Here is a 9,678-nt window from a genome sequence, read left to right as displayed (position 1 = left end):
AGCTCTGAGGCTCAACGCTGCCCTGGAGGTTGCACCGTGGGGAGGGAGGGACGGGGTGACAACTGTCAAGCGGCACTGCGAGCTGCAGCAAAAGAAAGGTTCTCCGGGACCGGCAGCGCCGCTGCCACTCGCCCAGGGGAAAGCAGGCCTCTGACCCTGGGCGCAGGGGCAGCTCGGGGACCTCGACCTGCGCTTCGCGGGACGCCGCCCGGCGCCCTGGCTCCTCTGCCTCGCGTTTATTAGGACTGAGGCCGCCAAAAAGATAGTCCTGAAGATGTACAGGTGCTCGGGACAGGAGTCAAAAACTACAAGGGAGGCCGGAATTTTTTGTTTTTTTCTTTTTTCTTTTCCAAATGAGAGGACATAGCTGCCGGGAAGTCTGGATAAATTTCCCAATCATGATGCTGAGTCACGGGCTCCCCAGCTCCCCTAAATAGTTCATTTTCTGGAAGACCTCAGTTCCCTTGGTTATTAAATAAGTTAGTTTATTCTTTTCTAGCTAGGTTGTAAGGCAGGGGTTCAGGGAATGTTTTTTATTTCTTCAGAAACCGAGAAAAAAACAGTAAATTTTTATGACACAGTCTGTTTACAGACAGCGACATACAAACAAGTTTACTTATACATTCCTCTCAAGTTTCTAACTCCTACATAGCCTGTTTTGTTTTTTGGTACCGGGGATCGAACTTACGTCCTTGTGCTTGTGCAGCAGGCGACGAAACCACTGAGCTAAATCCCAGGCCCATAAAGAACCTGTTTTTTATGGATAGGACAAAGGGCAGCCAGGGCTGTGTCCAGTTCTCTAGGCTCTTGCTGATAGCATTACAGACCAATATTAGTTGCTAACATTTACTGAGTTATTTGTCCTGCAGACTGTTTTGAGTGTTTTATAAACATAATCCCATTAAATCCCCTCAGCAACTTGATAATATGCAATAGTTATCTCTTAGACACCCAGAGTCAGCAACATCAACAAATGGTGAAGCCAAAATTATGAACCCGGGCAATCTGACTTCAGAGTCTAGACCTAATCTAACATGCCCAAAACGGTCAGTTAAGTCACAGAACTAGAATTTGAATTTAGGTTCTGTATCTCCAAATCCTGTTGTATGCCAGATATTTTGGGGGTGGGGATGGGGGTCAGGACCTTTTTACTTATTGAGTCCTAAATACAGTACTGTATGTAGTTGAGTATTTTAATAGTCTTCCTAGATAACTGGATATTCTTTTTTTAAATTTTAAAAATTTTATCCCATTCCCCCCTCAAGCCCCCTCCCCTCCCCATGTACAAAAGCTTTGTATCCATTTTTTCCCTTGTATTTTCACGTCCCTTCTTTCATTTTCCCTCCTTCTGGATTTTGTTGGGGTTTTTTTGTACCGTGGATCAAACTTAGGACCTTGTCCTTGCCAGACAGGCGCGGAGTGCCACTGAGCTACATCCCTGGCCCAAGTCGTTTCTTACAAGTGATTTGTAGAGCATGGTGATGTGTGCCTGTCATCCCAGCTACCTGGGAGGCTGAGGCAGGAGGAACATGAGGTCAAGGCCTGCCTAGCCAAGGTAATCAGGCCCCATCTCAAAAAACAAAGTGAGTTGTACTGTGGTATCTGAAAACATATCAAGGAACTTTTCATATTGTAATGCCATTAAAATATATTGGTCTAGGGCCGGGGATTTAGCTTAGTGGTTTCAATGCCTGCTGCGCAAGCTCAAGGACCCGAGTTCGATCCCTGGTACCAAAAAAAAAAAAATCTATTGGTCTAGCTTGTACTTTGAATGGATCTTTCACAGTGCATGACTCATGACATGTATTTAGGGATTTGGAAACACCAGCTCATACAGCTATACAGATCTTCCAAATGTTAATATATTTCCATGCACAATTTTTTATATCACCACATCAGAAAAGTTTTTTTGTTGTTGCTGTTTGCTTTTTTTGAGGCAGGGTCTCAGTAAATCCAGGCTGGCTTTGAACTAGCGGCAGTCCTCCTGCCTCAGCCTCCAGGGTGCTAGGATTACAGACATAAGCCTGGCTCCAGAAGTCTTTGAAGTGTTAATGATGCTATTAAGCGCATAGTAGCAGGTACAAGTTTCCCAAAATTCTTTTTTCTCAAAGAAGCAAATTGTATCATTAGCAATAAATATTGTCAGTTGTTTTCTTTCACATGAAAAGCTCACTTTGTTTTCAAGAAAATACCAAAATCTAAGGAGCCATAATTTATCAGCTGCACTTTTAATTTAAAAATGAAGTAGAAGGTGGGCATGGTGGCATATGCCTATAATCCCAGCACTTGGGAAACTGAGGTAGCAGATTGCCGAGAGTTCGAGGCCAGCCTGAGCTACATAGTATAAGACCAGCCTGAACTACAAAAAACAATAAACAAAAAAACCCTAAAAATAATGTTCTATGAAAAAAGAGCAGCTAGTTCAGATTCCCATTGAAAATCACTCAAGTGGGACAGTAATGTGCTGCTTTACATGCAATAGAATTGTTTTGTTTTATGCACACTAACCCTTTTCTCACATAGCAAATGAAAAGCTGTGAACGCAAAGGTTAAGAGTTAACAACCCTGATAATTTGTACTGCTTTGTGAAGGTATTTGCAGGTGAGACTCCATTCTGTTCTTACTATGAATGCACGTCAGTGGAGAACCTGACTGACAGCAGTTTTGTTTCTGCCCCAAGCTGCAGCAGTTTGGCTGCCTTGGTTTGAACATCCCTCTGTAACCGGGTCGAGAAGTGGAGCATCTCACGGGTGAGGGCTGTGACTGCACTCAGGCCAGCCCTGTCCTCAGGCACACACAGCCCTCACACCACGGGGTGAAGCATCAGGGAGGCCCTCACCACACTCCAGCCCTACTGTTGGACTCCCTGCCTCCGGAGCTGTGAGCCAAATATGCTTTGATTGTTCGGAACTTCCCCAATCTGTGGCATTAGGGTAACAGCAAAGATACCATTGTTTTTTACATGAACAGTGTAAATGTCAATAGCAAAACAAAAGGCAAATCATATCTTAGTATTATGAAAATAGTTTTGACTTGGTTACCCCTGTAGGAATCTCTGAGACCTCTAGCATTTGTTAACCACACTTGGAAAACTACAGAAATTAAATGTGCCACCCAGAGCTTGGTGAAGGACCCTAGTTAGCAAGACAGACTCCATATTGCTGCTTGACCCACCTGCTTGCCCTTTAGATGAACTCAGAAGGAGGAAGCTTAGAAACCTCCTCCCCTTAGAGAGTCTCTTAGAAGCAACAATCAACCATTGTTTTACAAATGTTCTAAGGACAGGGCTTTCCGCTTCTGTACCTTTTGCTTGCTTTGCTAGTTCTATCCCATAGCGGGGCCTAGAAACTGCTGGCCTCAAAGGTGTATAAAATATGTTTGTCAACCCCCAGTCGAGGCTCCAGTCCGATGTTCCGCTCAGTCCTGGCCGGTAATAAACTCCTGTGTGGATTTAATATCGGTCTCTGGTTGGTTCTCTCTCACTGGGTGTAACACTTGGAATACAAAAAGTAAGGAAGGGTCTGGGAGTTAGCTCAGTGGTTTCGCTGCCTGCTGCGCACGCACAAGTACACGAGTTCCATCCCTGGTACAAAAAAAAAAGTAAGGAATAATGACACCACCCCAAAGGAGTTGAATCTGAATGGGAGAGTAAGGCAGGGAATAAGCAATTGTATCTTGGTGAGTGCTATAAACAGGCAGGTGCTAAACTAGTAGATGCAAAAGAAGTAATCAAATATCCAGCCATACCTCCCAGAATTCTCTTTCCATAGGTCTTGGGTAGGATCCAAGAATCAGGATTTTTGTTTGTTTTGTTTTAAGAATTCAGTTTAAATAAGGACTTGGATGCAAGTAATGTGGTATCTACACTTTGAGAAACACTGCCTTAAGGAATAAAAATTTTAGTTCCCAAAAAAACTGACAGGTAATTGCAGGTAAATAAGAATATTTATGTCACCTCCCAAAAATGCAAACAATTTTACTGGCCATTATTTGCAGTTGTATATCAATCTTTTCCATAAAAGACTTAAAATTTTTTTTGTTTTTTAAGATTTAAAATGTGAAGGGCCAGGGATTTAGCTCAGTGCTGCCGCCGCCTGCCTCAAAAGCACAAGGTCCTGAGTTCGATCCCCGGTACCAAAAAAAAAGCAACATGTGAAACAGTCTCTGCTCTTCTCCTTTCACTACTGTAGTGCAGGAGGCAGTGAGCTTCTTCTATAAAAGCCAGACACATATTTTAGACTCAGTGGGTCAAGAGGTCCTCGCCACACCTGATCAGCTGTCCTGTCACAGCACTACAGCAGCCAGGAACAGTAAGTAAATCGAGGAGGGAAACACTGTCCCAATAAAATTTTATTTACACAAGCGAGAGCTTAAATTTGCTCTCGAGTGGTAAGTTTGTTGGCCACATCCTAGACCAAAAGTAATGCTTGTGGACAGTTAAGTGGCCTGAAATCAAAGCATGAGTATAGGGATTTTATACCCAAAGATAGATTGCTAGGCATTAATTTTAATATTTTCATTTCTTTCTATAATAAGCTATACTTCACCTAATTCAATAAGTATGCGTTCAGCAGGTCATGGTGGCACACACCTATAATTCTAGCACTTAGGAGACTGAGGCAGGAGGATCACCATGAGCTCAAGGCCAGCCTAAGGGCTACATAGCAAGTTCAAGGCCAGCCTGAACTGCATAGCCAAACCCTGTCACAAACAAATAAAAAGTGTAGATATTTCAATCAATACCCAAAGATTCTGATTAACTAGAATATATAATCAGAGGGATCCATGAATCTAAATTTTACTCAACAATATATAGTCAGCCGGGCTTGGTGGCACATGACTGTGGTCCCAGCCCTCCAGGAGGCTGAAGCAGGAGGACTGCAAACTCAAGCCCAGCTCTGTGGGAGGCTGAGAATCACAGCCATCTGCCACCACACTGGCTAAAATGTAAATCTTTTAGGAAAAAAAAAGAGATACTCTCTAAGGCTAGGGATAAGCAAGGAGTTCTTAAGAGACAACCCAAAGCCCTATCTTTAAAAGAAAACCAGTGACAAACTGGACTTCATCAAAATGTAAAACTCTACTCAGTGAAGGACTGAAGATGAAAAGCCAAGCTCCAGACTGAGGTAAAGAGTATGGAAACATGTCCACAGAGGATTGGTAGAGAACTCTCAAAGCTACACAGTAAGAGGAGAGAAGGTAGAACCCAAATCTTGTTCAATAAGAGGAACCAGGGCCTCTTGGAGAAACAGTTTGAGGACTAGAATATGAAATACACAGGATGAGCCTGAGTATCTGATTGTGCCAAGTAGTAAAGGAGGAGGGGAAAATAAACCCAGATGATGATGAGAGTATAGTCTACCCTATGTAGCTGCAGGCTTTCCATCTGCAGATTCAACCAACTGCAGAGAAAAAATAAAATACAAGAGCTAACTGAAAGAGCTCCCAATGGCCAAAGCAGAACAATTTGAGCAACAAAATAAATACAGTATTAGACCATAATTCAAAGTGTAAAATAAATATCCATGAGTTCCTACACACATACATACATAAATACATACATACATACATAGAAAAGATGTTTCCCTGGCAAGGAAATTTGGATAATTTATGTAAAGAGGATTCCACCTTCAAGGAAGTGGAGCATAACTTCCCACCCCCTACGTGTGAAGCTGCATATAGTGAGTGACTTTGCTCCAGCATATGGACAGTCCCCCACATGGTTTAACTTATAACTTTCCAACTCTCCAATGGTGGGAAAGTGGTACACATTCAGTACTTCAAATTTTGATCTTTTCCTAGGCATGATATAATGCTGTCTCCTGATACTGGGTAGCAATATTAAGCCACATGAGCACAAAGGCAGCCAGTATTCTACAGTGCTCTGTGGTCCTAAACTACAGTGTTTGACAGGTTAGGTTTATTCATTGCTTTATTTTGCTTTTTGTTTTGTTTTGTTTTGTTTTGTTTGAGACAGGGTCACACTATGTAGTTCAGGCTAGCCTTGAACTCAAGGCAATCTTCCTGCCTCAACATTCTGAGTGTTGGGATTACAGGTGTGTGCCACCATGCCCAGCTCTATTCAATGAATTTTTTTTTTTGGTACCAGGGATTGGACCTTTCGCTTGCTAGGCAGGTGGCAGAACCACTGAGCGAAATCCCCGGCCCTCAATGCATTTTTGATATAATGATATTTTCAGTGTATGATGGGTTGAACTGGACACTAATCCCATCATAAGTCAGGGACCATCTGCAGTATGAATGGTTAAAAAAAGGTTAACTGGGCCAGGGATGTAGCTCAGTGGTTTCGCTGCCTGCTGTGCAAGCGCAAGGACCCGAGTTCGATCCCCAGCACCAAAAAAAAGGTTAACTGTATAGTGGATAAATCTGACAAACTACCTTGGTAAGACAATTAAGGATAACATCAACACTATAATCATGTAGAATATATATCCTTGATATGACAGATAAAACCCACAGCCCCAGGGTAATTACAAGAAAAGTATCACACAAATCCCAATACAGGGACATTTTACAAAATTCTTCACCAGTACTCCTCAAAACTGTCAAGTCAAAAAACAAAGCAAAACAAAACAAAAACTGTCAAGTCATCACTGCTGATCACAACTACAACACTCTTCACCCAGAAGTAGCCAGAATGGTCATCGCCCTCTATCCCCTCATGGCAGTTACGGGTACTTCTTCAGAAGGGGGAACATTGTAGATAGGTAAGTTAATTAGTATCTTGTAGGCAGTTAGGGTTAGCCTTCCAGGAGCCAATATGGAGGACAATCAATACACATTCACTGAAGCCCAGCATTGTAAGAGAAGAAAAACTACCATACCTGCATGCTTCCCCTTAGGATGAATAGCAGTGATTGATATTCTAAATAGGTATCAGTCACCTGGGTGGGGGCCAAGATCTTACCCACCCCTTCCAGGAAAGATCTCTAACTGAAAATCCTTCTAAACTTGCTCCAGTGACTAGCTTCCCCATTGGATCACCATTTAATCAATATTACCTAAGAGACTATACTTGTCATAATCTTTTTTTTTGGTACTGGGGATCAAGCTTGGGATGAACTCAGGACCTTGCACTTGTGCGGCAGGCTCCGGCACCACTGAGCTAAATCCCCAGCCCTACTTGTCATAATCTTATTGGTTGACTATAGTTTTGTCCCACCTTGAACCCTCCTCAGCTCATGGCTTTGTCCCATAAAACACCTTTAAAAGGGCCAGGGATTTAGCTCAGTGGTGCCACCACCTGCCTCGAAAGTGCAAGGTACCGAGTTCATCCCTGGTGCAAAAAAAAAAAAAAAAAACACCTTTGAGAAGCAGAGTGAGTGGTCAACCTATTTTCCAGTCCCCCTTCTGTCTCTCTTAGGTAGAAGATAGCTGACAGGTCCTCCAAGGTGGACCCCCACCGAAGCAGACTTGCTGCCCACATCCACAGGAGCACAGAAATAGCAAGAAGCCAGCAGCCGGCCTGCTGCTCTCACCACCACCCTGTTTATTAGCCAGCCCCAGGCCCATCACCCATGGGACTCTAAAATTTTCCACCCTTTTGACCAGTGCCTCCTCCCCCACCTAAAATGCCCTATATCAACCACAAGCACCTTCCTCTCAGTGTCAACAGCCTTCTCGCCCTTGGCCCATCAGCACCCAGATGGCAATAAACTCATTGCAGGTTGCTTAGACTTTGCCTGCCTCCGTGGTCTCAATCATGCCTTGGTCTGACCTTACACTATCTTTCTCTCAATAAATTTTTCCTACTTTTATTTTTGTACTGGGGATGGAACTTTGGACCTTGTGCTTTCAAGGCAGGCAGCAGAACCACTGAGGTAAATCCCCAGCCCATTTTTGTCCTACTCTTAAAAAGAAAACTGGGGCTGGGGATTTAGCTCAGTGGTTTTGTCACCTGTCTCACAAGCGCAAGGACCTGAGTTCGATCCCCGGTACCTAAAAAAAAAAAAGATAAAAAAAAACTGTCAGTCATCAAAAAAAAAAAGGAAAGTCTGAGAAACTTTCCCAGGCAAAATGCCCCTAAGGAGACTGTCAGGCCTGACTTAAGTGAGTCCTTCACAAACAAACCAGGACAAAGCCAACAGGCTGCTTTTAGCAAACAACAGCAGCTTTGCAGTAAATAGGGCAAATAGACTAAAAAAAAAAGTATACAATCCCCCTGGTGCCTAGAAGTCCAGTAATTGTGCATACACCTGAGCAGACTGCCTTTGGCATCCAAGTCATAAATATTTTACCCCAGATTCCTTTGCCCCTTCAATACCCATATAAGCCTAATTCCTTTTGGGGTTAGTTGCTAATATCTCTCTCCCCTAGTGTTAGCCCATCCACTCACAGATGACATCTCTCCCAGCTAGCTGCCACTATCTCTCTCTCCCATTGTCAGCCCATCTACACACACACGATAAACTCAGCTTTTCCCAGCTAGCTGCTAAAATCTCCTGATTTTAGTCTGTTTACTGGAATAAACTTTCCTTTCAAAAGCTTGTTTTCTGAAAAGTGGATTTTTAAAAAAATTCTTATTTTTATTATTTATTTACTTATTTGGTACTGGGGATCGAACTCGGATCCTTCCGCTTGTGCGCCAGGCGGCAGAACCACTGAGCTAAATCCCCGGCCATGAAAAGTGGATTCTTTATGACACAAACATGATGACCAAATATAATGTAGTATCCTGGATGAAATCTTGGAAGAAAAAAAAAAGGATTTAGGTAAAAACTAAAAGAATCTAATGTATGGATTTAGTTAATAAAAATGTATCAGTATCCAGAGAAGATTAGCATGGCCCCTGCACAAGGATGGCATGCAAATTCATGAAGTATTATATATATATATTTTAAATATATCACCCCACCAATTATGACAAATGACAACACTAAGTTAAGATGTTAATAATAGGAAACTAGATGAGAGGCACATGGAACTCTGTAGTATTATTGTAGATAAGTAAACTAATTAGATTATCTTGTAGACAATTAGACAGGGCTGCCCTCAAGGCACCAGCACTCACAGTGCCAGTCCTCAAGGAGCCAACACAGACAGGAGCCAACACTGAGGAACATTTATTGATTAGCATTATAAAAAATGAAGAGGTACTACTTCCCCTACAGATAGATAGCAGTGCTGATATTCTAAATGGAAAATTAGTTGTAAATGACTTGTTTTCCCATTTGATCCCATTACCTGGGTGACTATACTTGTAATCTTACTGGTTGGTCATGGTTTTGTCTCACCTCATGCCCACCTTGTAATTTCCATTAGGTCTTCATAGTTTTGTCCCACCTTGTTTTGTCCTTACCTCATCTGGTGGCTTTGCTCCATAAAAACTCCCTGGGAAATAGGGTCCTGGGCAACCCACTTTCCGGTCCCCCTTGTCTCTCTTAGACAGCAGCTTTCTTTCTCTCAATAAATTTTTCCTACTCTTAACTTCCATTTGTCCTAGAATTCATTCTTCGATTTTACAGAACATGAACCTGTGTTTTGGATACCTAGTAGGTTTGGGAGTTACATCTATTCTCCCATATCATTTTGGAGGTCCCACTGAGATTACTGGACAGAGGTAACAGTTTTCTTTCATAGGTTCTAACTTTGGTCTTTTTGCTTCATAGATTGTAACTTTTGTTTCATAAATTCTTTTTTTGTTTGTTTGTTTCATAA

The 9,678-nt window shown here is 42.4% G+C and overlaps 1 non-coding gene across 1 annotated transcript; it reads left to right on the top strand.

The window, feature by feature from the left end:
• The first annotated feature begins 8,745 nt into the window (after nt 1–8,745).
• Nucleotides 8,746–8,854, top strand: LOC147826805 (U6 spliceosomal RNA). Its single transcript, XR_015438753.1, has one exon. It is a non-coding gene; the product is annotated as a U6 spliceosomal RNA (small nuclear RNA).
• The last annotated feature ends 824 nt before the right edge of the window (nt 8,855–9,678 follow it).

Source organism: Heterocephalus glaber, unplaced genomic scaffold (assembly GCF_053883595.1).
Source record: "Heterocephalus glaber isolate CG9 unplaced genomic scaffold, H.glaber_assembly_v1.0 deba00001461, whole genome shotgun sequence".
In the NCBI taxonomy this organism is placed as follows: Eukaryota; Metazoa; Chordata; class Mammalia; order Rodentia; family Bathyergidae; genus Heterocephalus; species Heterocephalus glaber.
The sequence above is the reverse complement of the archived record's forward strand: the minus strand, read 5'-3'. Positions and strand labels throughout refer to the sequence as shown.